The sequence below is a fragment of the Ambystoma mexicanum genome, chromosome 6q (genome assembly GCF_040938575.1).
Source record: "Ambystoma mexicanum isolate Mex_15411 chromosome 6q, UKY_AmexF1_1, whole genome shotgun sequence".
Taxonomy (NCBI): Eukaryota; Metazoa; Chordata; class Amphibia; order Caudata; family Ambystomatidae; genus Ambystoma; species Ambystoma mexicanum.
Window position 1 is genome coordinate 1,393,682,623 of NC_090937.1, and position 13,287 is coordinate 1,393,695,909.

Below are 13,287 nucleotides of genomic sequence, written 5' to 3' on the forward strand. Positions count from 1 at the left end.
TAAACTGGAACCATGAAAAAGGCCTATCGATGCAGTTTCAGCTATTCTCCTATCGTCTCTCGACTGTGGCGCTTACAGTCATCTGGACACCACCATGAACCAACAAAAAATCCCTATGGAGCTATTTAAAGCACAATGCTGTACTTTCTTATAGTGTGCAGGGAGTTGCAACGGGGACACACGGTGCTTCTCTTGTAATTTAGAATGCTGCTTTACATATATACCCCACCTAGCCATGCATACCACCATTTACAACATTCCCGCTCTGTGTTTTTAACAACCTAACCCTCTCTAAAATTAGACAAACTAGCTCCCTACAGTGTGGCAAACTAACTCTATCCTGCTTGTGTTACATTCCACATGGCGGTGGCATACACAAAATGACACCTTATTCTAGTTTACTTATTCTATATGTTCGCTCTTATTCGGGACCAAGCGGGGACAGGGCCTTGTGTGTCACTGGTATTATCTCCGTCATCACATTTTTCTCATTCTTTTCACCTGAAGACACGGTGTCCAGGTATGTATTTGAGTTGACTGTTTCCAAATGGTGTCTACTGAATGGAGTTGCTCACACATCGGGGGTCTATACATCTGATTGTATATCAATAGGTTTAGGATTGATTTTATTTTGTTAGGGGAATACCATTAGTAAAACACATATGTTATATATGGATCCAGTAGAAACCATGTCTTACATGAAAGGTTCTGTAGCATGAGCTACTCACAGCTATGATAGTCTAACGTCTAACGTACAATATCCTCCACGTGCCGCAACCAGGTTTTGCTGTCTCAAGTGTTTTACTTGAAGGCAGGGTGCCCTGATAGATATTCAATCTATTTCCATTGGGTTTCTGCTAGATCAAGCTCTTTACATACAGGGTTTTGTGCTTCTCTGTCCCCCCATGTGCATTGCACCACCCTCTATCTCCCTATCCACACAGCTATAGACAGTGACAGGAAAGCTCCACTCTTTCCCTCACTAATCACCACCCTCTTAATTAATTCCTCTATACCCTTCTTTTCCCCAACACCAGCTTTCCCTTGCCACCTATTTTCCTTACTGCTTACTGCACCTCATTCCCTCACTCCTCACCAGCTCACTCAGCTATATAAAAGCAAGAATTACTGACACAATTCGTGTTTGGATTTAATGTATTACTTCTGGTTAATGTTTTATCCACTCCAAATGTTAACACTTAAGTGGACTGAGGCACAGAGAGAAAATGTGATAGGCCCAGGATCACACCATTGTATAATCTGGTGAATGCAACATATCTGTCATCTGTTGGATATCTTTCATGGAACCATCTCTCAGGAAATCTCCCCACCCACCAAACATCATAGCATAACATCTTTTTGACTTGTATATAGAAGAACAGTGGTTCATAATAGAACTTGACAAATCACAAAAAGTGAACAGAAACAAGTCAGACATAATCAGCATAGTTCCCTTTTAGAGCAGAAATGAGCCCAAGAAAGAATAAATATATGCAAATGGCAGTGCAGTCAAATAGGTGAATCAACCTGTGTTATTCTACCAAAGGAAATGGCAAATGCAAGGACGATAGCATGCTGTGAAATAAGATTTGAGTAGTTTCAAAATGTTATAAAGTAATATATACTGCGAGATTTAGTTGCTACATTTGAAAATTAAAGGAGACCCACCCCCTCCACAGAAGCTACAAATCTCTTAGTCATTTTCGACTCCTCCCTTTCCTACATCCGTCATATTCAGGACATTGTCAAGAAGTCCCCCTTTCAGCACTTCCAAGTCAAAGGGATTCTACCCTTCCTCACCTTCCCCCAGAAACTCATTGTTACCTGTGCTCTGCTTCTCACCAGGCTAGACTACTGCAATAGCCTCCTCTTAATCTTCCTTCCTCCACCCTGCGAACCCTCCAGCTAACCCAGAATAGGGCAGCAAGACTTGTCCTTGGCCTCAAGCCCAGGGACTGCATCTCTCCTGCCCTACAAATACTTCACTGGCTCTGGTACTCAGCACAGATCAAATTCAAATCCCTCTGTATCTCTGTATCCTCTACAAAGCGTTCTGGGACCGGGGACCACTCTCTCTTCAATGCTTCCTGATCAAATACTTCCCTTCTAGACTCCTCTGTCCCTCTGGCACCAACTCCCTGCATGTTAAGCGCTTTGCTAAACAGAGAGCTGGAGGGCGATCACTTTCTTCGGCTGGCTCCCTCCTGTGGAACTGCCTCCCTCTCCCCATGCGTCTTGAGCATGACCTCCTTAAGTTCTGCAAAAGCCTCAAGACCTTTCTCTGTTCCTCCTCCTTCTCCTCCTCTCTTCCCTGCTCATTTCCAGCAGTGTGACTGATGTGCAGGACCCTTATGTGTCCTTGGGGCCTTCACCGACCACATCTCTCATTCCAGCCACTGTCTTTCTGCTGCAGTTACTTGGGCTTACCCTGCCCATGGGTGGTTGCACTTATGTTCTTCTCCTCTTAACACTTACGCTGGACACTTCTCCTTGCACATCAAGCACTTATCCCCCCACTCCCTCCCCTCTGCACTTCAGCATTCTGAACACTCACAAGGCATAGTAGGTTTGTCTCCCCTTCCTTTATTCTCATTATTTTTGTGTACTTTTAATTTTAACTATTCATCACTGCTGTAATTCATTGTCTATCTCCCCCTGTATCCATCCTGATTGTATTGTTTTGTATTGTTTTGCTAATTGTATATGCTCAAAACAAGTGACCAATATATAAATAAGTAAATCTGAACACCTGCTCCCAGTTTCTAAGGATACACACAGATGTTGGCTCCTGTGGCATCTTTCTATTTAAATATTCACCAGCTCTGCACCCTGTTTGGGGATCACATACTGAGAATACCAGGCAGTATATTGCCCATTGTATGGACAGTCACATGTTTAAGAATTCAAGTAAAGGATGGGAGAGGTTGAAAGGATCTGCTTCAGTTGCCCCCCCCCCCGACACACAATGGTCAGAATATGGTCTTTCAGATGTGAGTGAAAAAAACTAAAACAGAGTAAGAGGGGGACAGTAATTGCATCTCCAGGCCACCTGTGTATAAGACTGTCTCTATGGGGGAATTAAGCTTCATACAAGAATCATTGTTGTGAAGAAACCACTCCTTATTGGGAGATATTGTTCAGATAGCAAACATCGGTTCCATTTGATGTTATTGAATGGCTATCTCCAGCCATGAAATCAAAATATTATTTTTAACTTTTCAATTTTGAAAGTAATTTCTAATGGTTATATCATGGTGATGGTACAACATGTTCTACTTAGAAGGATTTTACCCTGTCTGCTGTGATGGAGCAATGACGAATTGAGGTGGTAGTGACAGGATTTTGAAACATTATTGATCTGACGGGAGAGGGTTAGGCCTGGGTCCATAGTGCAGCCTAGGATTTTGACGATAATGGAGGGGGGGGTGCATGGGAGCAGTTGTGGGAGAAGGTCAGTATTGCGCACACCATGATTTCAATTTTCTCAGGGTTCGAAAGGAGTTGGTTACTTATCATCCATCAGGCAATATCACAGAGACAAGCTTCAAGGTCGTGATGTGGGTTGGTGCTTGTCTGTGTTGATCATTGCTATGCCCAGTGGCGTCACTAGAGTTGTACGGGGTGAGGACCGTCCAAGTGACACTCATCACAAGGGGTGACACAAGGGGTGCCGAGCTTGCAAACCCGGTATGGGCACACACCACTGTGGCCCTTCTTCATAACATGAATGAAGAGGAGTTCTTGATTCGCCAATTTTATTGAAGATAAGAAGCAACGATATTATAACTCCTGAGAGAAGAGATGTGAATCCTGACCTGTGCGAGGATCATTAAAGCTTTTTGGATTATGGAGCAAGTGTGTGGCTGGGGATGTGGAGAGAGAGGCGGCACAGCACTGGAGGTCCCCAGACCACGGGGATGAAAGATTACCTTTCAGCAGGATCATTATTATACACAGTGGTAAATACTCATTGCCATTGGTAATGTTATGCTGGACCGAAGGCTGTCCCACAACACGTTTTCTCCTTTTTATTTAGAATTATAAAAGCGGTTTATGTTCTTGAATTACTTAATGTGATATGAGAATTAGATTGAAGTGGTTGCTGCTAGCCGCCTGTTAGCTTTGTGAAAATTCCCCAAGCTTGTCATTTGAAAAAATTGACTAAACGCTTGTCAAATCATGTCAGGGGGCCTGTGATAAAGAGTTTGGGTTGGTCTCACAAACAAATATCATCCGATCACTCAATGTGCTGTATCAAAAGTTTACTTTGAAGATGATTAGTTAGTGGCTAAAATGGCTTCTGTGGAACTACGTAATCTGTGTGCAGTCTTGGCTTAACCACTTGACCATAGTGTGTGATCCTGGACAAACCACTTATTCGTTCTCAATTTCTCACATCAACTTTATAAATGCAAACAATACTTTATTTGTAAAATAATATATCCTGGACATTACTTTCACAACCTCCTCTTTCTTTTTACAAATGTATGTATCTGGTGACGCAGGATTAAGAACACAATTCCAGGGCAGTTCGTATAGGGCCGGGTCAGTTGGAGTGCTGGTCTGGAAAGTTTTCCACTTGAGCAAACCGGACCAGTGACTATATGAGTTCATTTAAACACAACTTCTCGCTCTTCTGAGAGGCAGTGGCCAAACATTCCCCTTGCCACTTTTATCTGCCCCTCCATGGCCAGCTTTGCAGACATTATTCACTGTGATTTCAAAGACCAACAGTGGTGGCCTGCACAGGAAATGCCTCTGTTTTGTCCTTGGCCTGGGTGACAGAGGGCAGAGCCAAAGCAGAGCAGGAAAGTGCTGTTTGTGGGAAAAATGTCTTGTTCACTTCGTGTCAGACAGCTCTGTCCACTGGCCTCTCCTCTGCTCCAAGCAGAACACAAATTCAGTGGCATCAATAGGGTTACAGTAACTCATGGTGTCAGGACCTCCCAGGGACGGGACGGGAGGGGGTGTAACACCATGAGTGTCGCAACGGGTGTCAACAACCCTAGTGATGCCCCTGGTTAGCAACTGTATTGAAGATCAATTAAGGGCCTGCCGCCTCTACATTGCCACCATCATGTTAAAACGCTGTGCAGACCATCTGTGTCACCCGCTGGATGGGCCGATAGATGTATTGGGAGCTATTGCTGCACTGCACTTGGCTGTATTTTGGGGGTGGAAGAGGAGTTGCATCTGGATGAAATGCTCTACGTTGCCACCATCATGTTATAACACTGTTCAAAACGTCTGCTTCACCCCCTGGATGGCCAGATAGATGTATTGGGAAGTATTGGGAACCACCAGTGTGCTGCATGTGGCTGTGCTTTGGGGGTAGGAAACGTGTCGCACTTAGATGGATTGTTGGTAATAGGAAATGTGTCACACATCGGAAGGATTTTCAGGGATAGGAAATGTTTTGGAAATGTTTTGGAATTCGCTGTATGTATGCGGTAGGAACGTGCCACACCTAGATGGATTGCTGGGGTAGAAAATGTGTCAACTTTAGCTGTTTTCTGGGGGTAGAAATGGTGTTGCACTTAGATGGACATCTGGGGATAGGAAATGTGTTACTATTAGTTGTATTTTGGGGGTAGGAATGTGCTGCACTAAAATGGATTATTGGGGTTAAGAAAAGTGTTGCACTTAAATGTATTTGAGGTAGGCCATGTGTTGCACTTAGATAACCATACTATAACTCAATATTCTTCATACACACCCCTAACTCTGAATTAAACACAACCCTACCTCTGTTGCACTACGAACCACACACATTTCACTACATCCAACTTGAAACCAAAGGCAAGCATACACAAAAAACACACGCACAATCACACCTCATCACCACATAACAGCTAAAAACTAAAGATTCCGCCAACCGCACACTTAAGCCCTCTTGCACTTTTCTTTCTCAGTCCTACTAACAAACCCACCATCATCCCTCCTTCCATTGCAGATCCACTAGACTGCCAAGAGACCACGCAAGTGGCAGCAGTGCACAGTACAAGACCACATCAAATAACATGTTCTGTGCTGTTTTGCTTCTCAGGAAGGCCTCTTCGGAAAAAAGTGTATCTTATGCTACAAAGTGCAATCCAATGATTTATCTATGAACATAGTTTACAGAGTGACAACTAATTGCATGTATTATAAAGAAGAGAGTTGTGTCATAGTCCCTCATTACGAGTTTTCCAGAAAAAATCTGGTATTTCCAGTCTGCCGGTAGTACCGTTACCGGCACTCCGAATGCTGGAATTACCAGCCTGTTCCAGGTTTACAAGCGCACGCTTACTCCCTTACCTGAACTGGTACTACCATCATGCCGGAATTACCGGCAAAGAAGAAAAAGTGTTTCTAGCAGAAATGTGCGAGAAACAACAGATTCACTGGTGCTGGTAATTCAGAGGCCAGACTGTCCGGCACGGGTATTACTGGCACTGGAAATACCATCATCGCAGTAACAGGAAGCATGCTGGTGAAAATTTTGAAAAAAAATCACTTAAAATCAGCCACTTTCTTCTGACATCCACCCCATTCAACACAGCAGATATGTCAAGGAGTGCAAAATCAATAGTGACAGAGTTAAGGATAGGCAGGCTGCGTTTTAAAGAGCCTGAATTAACTGCACTTACAGACAATGTGGTTGCCAATGCTGATGCACTATTTGGGGCCAGGACATGGAGGACCAGTCATAGGAGGAAGCCGGCTATATGGCAGGATGTGGCAGACAAGGTTACTGCTGTGGGGCCCATCCCACGACTGCCACAAGTGGTGGGGGGACTTGCTGCTGCGGGTCCACAACATCCTGGCCACCATAGGAAGGAATCTGCTGCTACAGGTCAAGGGACGTTGCCACCCCCGACCCTGATGTCCTGGGAGGAGATGTGCAGCTCCATCTTGCACTTAGAGGGCATCAAGGGAGTCAGGGAGTCAGGGATGGGACCCAAGACGATGGTGGTACAGTAAATGCCAATTATGTGTCAAAATAAATGCATTCCCAGGCAAGGAAACAGGAAACAGGTCCAACACATGTCAGTCATAGCAAATGTGCCATTCACACACACATGCCAAGGGTTGCAGATAGACATAGCCATTCACAAGCACTATAGCCATGATGCACTGCCCCACATATGGGCCCATAATGAGTGCCCATGTACACCAAGGGAGAACAAGACAGGAACCATATGCCCACTGCACACACAACAACAAGCCAAGGTGGCAGACTAGCAGTCAATGTGGACACCCACCTTCCACATCTAGAAGCAGGCATCAGAGCAATCTGACCAACCAAACAGCATGGCAAGAGCAGGACACACACAATGTTGCATGAGTTTAATGCAAACCCACACAGGTGCCTCCCAGGAGACTAACAGCATTTTCATTTCACCACAACAGGCACATTCTCTGATGCCGATGACGTGACTGGAACGTCGTCAGGCTCTGCATGTGCACCGACCGAGCAAGGCCACACCACTGCCACCTCCTACACCAGCTCCACATCCCCCTGCACTAGCACCACCTCCTTCTGCACCGGCTCCACTGCCAGTTCTGCCATCTGAACCTACTCCTGCACCTGAACCACTACCATCTGTGCCAGATCCTCCTACTCCTACACCTGCTCCCCTGCCAGCTGTTCCAGGTCCACCTACACTTGCACTTGCTCCACTGCCAGCTGTACCACTGCCAGCTCTCGGAAGACCCACACCTGTGGTAAGTGGCCGCACTGCCCCACCTGTAACCTTCACGCCACCATGGGTACACCAGCCCAAGCCACCACACCAATGTGGCTGTTACAGCACTTCTGAGGAGGAGGAGGAGGACCGCACGCCTACCAAACCCCTTCATTCAGCCCTGCATCCCTGCACAGCACTCCTTGTCACCCATGCCCAACATCCAGGACATAGATGTGCAACTCCCGGCATGGGGCAATATCTGGAATGGTTTAGCAACAGTTGAATGGGCTTAGGCTCATGTGGGATTGCATCCAAAACTACCAGCTTCAGGAGTACACATACCCAGGGATGCACCTTTTCTGCCCACGTCATGCTCACACAACATGGCCAGAAGGGAATGAGGGGTCTCAGAGAAGTCCCTCTCTCATACCCTGCAGGTCACACTGGAGCAATTGGGGTCCAGGGAACTGACCCACCCTCAACCGTGACCCCCCAGGGAGCTTGTAGCAGGGCAGCCCGACGTGACACTCGCAGCAGCTGACACCCACACCTGGGCCATCCAAGGGCCCTGTGGTCAAGGGACCTAAGCAATGTCTAATGTGTTTACACTTCTGTATTTCACACTGGGACAATTGGGTGATTGGGGTGTGTGGGGAGGGGGATGCAAGGTGAGGGTGGTGGGTCCAGGGTGTGTGGGGAGGGGCAGGGGAGTGTTTGGCGACAGGGTGTGTGGGGAGGGGTTGTGGGGACAGGGTGTGTAGGGAAGGGGCCACATGGCATTGCAATTTAAATATAGAATAGTTAACACTTGAAGCAATGAGTGAACATCCTTATTTTGGTGCAAGTATATATTGTATTTGCAAATCATATGCATTAAGGTGCAAGGGAAGTGCAGAGTGAAAGGGGTGCTCAGAAAAAGTTATGATATCAATGAGTTCTTGATGGGCCATGCACTCATCTCTGGCCTGCATATGCACGTGCCTGAGCCTGGCTGGTGCTGCATCATCATCGTCATCATCATCATCCTCTGGAACATTGTACAGTCGAGGACTATATACCCCACCTTCTCTGGCCTATACATGAGTGCACCCCCAGACCAGTGAAGGCACCTGGAATGTGCCTTCAAGAGGCCAAAGGTCTGCTCGATGGTTGCCCTAGTCCTCACATGTGCCCTGTTGTATGCCATTCCCTCCTGCATCTGGGGACCCCTCAGAAGGTTCATCAGCCACATAAGCAGCGGGTATCCAGAGTCACCTGCAAGGGATAAGTACACAAGGTTAGCCTTATCTTGCATGTAACAGAACGGTGTATATTTCTCATGTCTTACACTTAGCCTGTATGTGAAGGTTAGACAAATCATGCATCTGGTCTGATGGTATAGCTGAGCCTTATGATCCTTGCTGCCTCCTGAGACAGTGACTGTGTTACATCTTTATTGTGCTGGGTTCTTCTCCCTAAGACGAATTGTTGGGGACAGGAAATAAATCACACCTAGATGGATTGTACAGGGGTGGGAAGTGTGTCATACTTGGTTGGATTGCTGGTGGTAGGAAATACATTGCCAGTAAATGGCCATAGTGTTAACTTACCAGTCTGAATACGCGTCCTCATAGTCTGAACTGAACAGAACTATGCCTCCACCTCACCTCTGAATGCACGCAATTCTGGACACCCACAATGACACAAAGTATTCACAATCATTCATCAAAACCTCATGATGGTTACCAAGCACAGAATTCCCCATCGCTCAGTGACTGGTTCAGTGAAACTGTAACTGCCAACAGAACATCAATGCTCTCTTGCTCTTCTTCCACGCAACCCCACTAACAAACCCCCCAAACCCTCTGTCCATTGCAGATCCACCAGAGAGCCAAAAGACTACGCAAATGGCAACTGTGCGTGGTACAGGACCCATTGACATTGACATGTACATGAGTAATGATGCTCATCAGTGCTGTTGCTGGTGACAGCTGAATCTCAGCTGTCAGCCTGTGCATGCATATCACATGTCTCACCAGGAAATACATCTCATGGGCCTAAGTGCTGCAGTCTACTGATTTGTAGGAGTGACAGCGTTGAATTCTGGTACCTGTAGTGTCTTGCATGTAGATGTCCTTTGTGTTTGTAATGGCCTGGTCAGTGACTGCAATATTGCCAGTCATATGCTACTCCTGTGTGTTGTGTCCTGTCAATTGAGGCATTTTCTGGTTGGTCCTGCATATGCAGGGTGCCTGCTGAACATGCATTTGTGAGCCTCTCCTTTGCCTGTGACCCATGCTGCAATGTAGGTGTAAATGTACATGTGCTCACCCAACATCCAGGTCATTCGTCCTCTGTCACCCACCATATAAGCCGACAGGGTGCTGTCCCGCAGGACAATGGAGTCGTTGGTTGAACCTGGGAACCTGGGAACCGGGCACAGAAGTGCGTGATGGTTAGGTCGGCATCACAGATTACCTGGATTATGAGGGAATGGTATTGCTTCCTGTTCCTGTAGACCTACTCTGAGGCGTGGAGGGTGGCCACCAGCTCTACATGCATGCAGTACAATGCTGCCAACACATTGGGCATGCCCGCAATCACATTTTCCTGTGCCTGGGTTCTGGCCCACATGGCGCAAGAGGGCCTCAGTAACTGCAGCAGAACTCTGGGAAAGGCAGGATGCGAAATGCCATTCAGCTGGCTTACAGAGTGCTGGAATGTGCCAGTGGCCAGGAAGTGCAAGACTGGCACCAGCTGCAACAGCCGTGGTATGGCTCTCCTGATGCTGATCCTGCTCCCAATGTCATCCTGGAGGAGGGTCAGGAGTTCATGAATGGTCACCATGTCTAGATGATACAGGGTGTATATCTGACTGTAAACGAGGGCCCAGGGTGTGGTCCTTGTGCAAGGGATAACAGCACTCCTCTGACTCCCCACCTCTGTCCCCTGTGTCCTTATACTCAACCTCGCCCTCCTCCTTCTGTCACTGGCCTCCTGGCACCACTGCTGCTGCTCCAGCACCATCATCTGCATATCAGCATGCAACACCTCCACACCTCCAGGTCTTTGGTAGCGACAATGTGTGGCAGCATGGTTGTGTTGGGAAGTGTTATTGGGGTGGGTGTAGCCCTTTAGTACTGTTCCTGTGTGCATTGGGTGCACCTGTGTGCATTGGGTACACCTGTGGCATTATTTCCTCCACATGAATCCCTTTACTGGCAGGTAGTGTCTCAGAATAGGAACCTTTTTTCCGTAGGCAAAATGGGACAGTGCGAGAATTGTAATTTATAGTATAGGAGGGGGGCACTACATCTTTGTTCCCTACTGGATTCATGTGAAATATGATTACAGATGATTTGTAAGGCACATAAGATCTATCTACTGGCCTTACCACAGGTTTTATCACTCTTGCTCTGTTAAATATGTAACAACCCACCGGTTCCATTACCACTTTTTCAAATTAATCTATGTTTGTTCTATCTAACTGACCCGTATCACTTTTATTCCACTTCCCATAAAATAGTGCACTCAGTGATGCATAACATGCCGTATTGAGGAGTAATGGCTGTACATACCAACCCATTCCTTTCCCGCCATGCTGGGGTAAATGGGAGAAGACCCAGCAGTTTGCTCTATTCAGGATAGGGTGAGTCATATTCATGATCAAAAGCAACGTGTTGTTGTCATAAACTTCCCTGTGTCTCACTTCTAGTGGAGGGAGAGTATAAGAGAGTACATGGACTGGACTGTCTGTGGCAGGTGCATTGGTGGCAGGCAGAAGAGAACTTAATGGATACACGCTCTCCAAATATCATAATACTGGGATCAGTGTACTCAGAATACAAAGTAGTATTATGATCATTAGCATGAATTTTCTACAGCAAATCCTTCTAGACATTTTTATAGTCTCTATATCTATTACGTCATCAGCATTGGTGCAGGAGGAAACAGAAGTAAGTATAGGCATTGTCTACAATTCTTCTTCTCGGCAAAGTTTGTCGTGAATAATTTCTTTACAGCAGCGCCCGTAAAAACAGCAAAGCGTTCAAAGAGGTCAGCAAAGCGTCTAGGCCAGTTCTCATTAGTCTGAATTGCCAAACATATTGGAAGATTATTGTGACTCTGCACAATGCTCCAAAGACTTTAGAGCAGGCATCAATTGGGTTTGTACCATATGTGCCCGCTTGTTCGCACGGGATGATCAACATATGTCATTCACTTTTTCAAAGATAGCACCGGGAAGCCGCGTTCCAGAGCTCCCAATTTTATGCAGATTGGTACAGCTCCCACGCTCCACTTCCCTAGGCCTCCGATTCCCAATTCATCTGTGTTGGAAATAGAGACAAAACAAAACATGCAGATCAGATCACTTCCGATTTTAAGAATGTAGGTTGTACCTTATCGCTCCAGGTACTGTGTGATCTATGAGCAATGCAGATTCACTTCCAGATGCAGGCTCAGTGTCAGCCTGTGATGCAATTAGTGATGATGCAGGCTTAATGTCAGCCCGCGATGATGCAGGTTCAGCTGGGCAACGTTGGGGCACCTTTAGCCCTTTCCCGTTTGAGGCAATCTTTTCAGGTTCTTTCTCAGGCTTAGGCAGTATTTGTGGCAGAGAACTGGCGATTGTGTCTTTCGAGTCAAGGGCAGCAGTTTCTTTCTTGTCTTCTGGATCAGGCGGCTCTTTCAACGGAAATGGAATTCTTTTTGTGTGGCTAGCATGAATCCTTGCCTTTCGAACAATCCACTCAGACTGCAGTCTGCGTTGCCAGGAGAATCTGGTACGGCCCCTCCACCGAGGTGCGAGCAGCGATTTTCTCTCAAAGTTCTTCACCAGAATCCTCGCTCCTGGCTGCAGACAATACCCTGGCTCTGTGTATCTGACAGGAAGAGCCTCCTGCACCTGCTGATGATTCAAACGTAGTTTCTGAGTTAACGCATCACAATAAGTGCTGAGCAAAGGGTATTCTACTTCATTCAATCGCCTAGGCTGCGGGGTGCACCAAACATTTGCGTGTCTCCCCATGATGATCTTGTTTGGGGGAGGCCAGTTCTTGCCTGTACAGATGTGTGCATGCACAACAAAGCGGCACATCAGGCCACCTCAATTTACTTCCTGAACAGATTTTGCTAATTTTATTCTTCAAGATTCTGTTCTGGCGCTCAACAAGACCGGCACTCAACGGGTGTCTGGCCGAATGGAATTGTTTATCAATCTGAAGGCCTGAACAAATCTGTAATATCACGGCAGCAACAAAATGCGGGCCGTTGTCTGACCATATGACCGGTGGCAGGCCGAATCTAGAGAAGTACTCTTTCAGCATCACTTTTGCTGTGCTCATTGCTGTGCAGTCCTTAAGCGGGCATGCTTCCACCCATTTACTGAATGCACAGACTACCACCAGGATATACTTAAGATTCTGACGTCTTTCCATTTCTATGAAATCATGACTTCAAAGGGCATAGAGGGGGCGAAAACTACCTACTGGTGTAGATGTTCCTTTTCCAATGTTATGTTGCAAACAAGTCATACAATTCTGGACTAGTCTTTCAGCAGTTTTTCTGATGTGTGGATTCTGCCATACTGTGGCCAAATGCTGAATCATTTTTTTTAGCACATATGTGTGTGGGACTG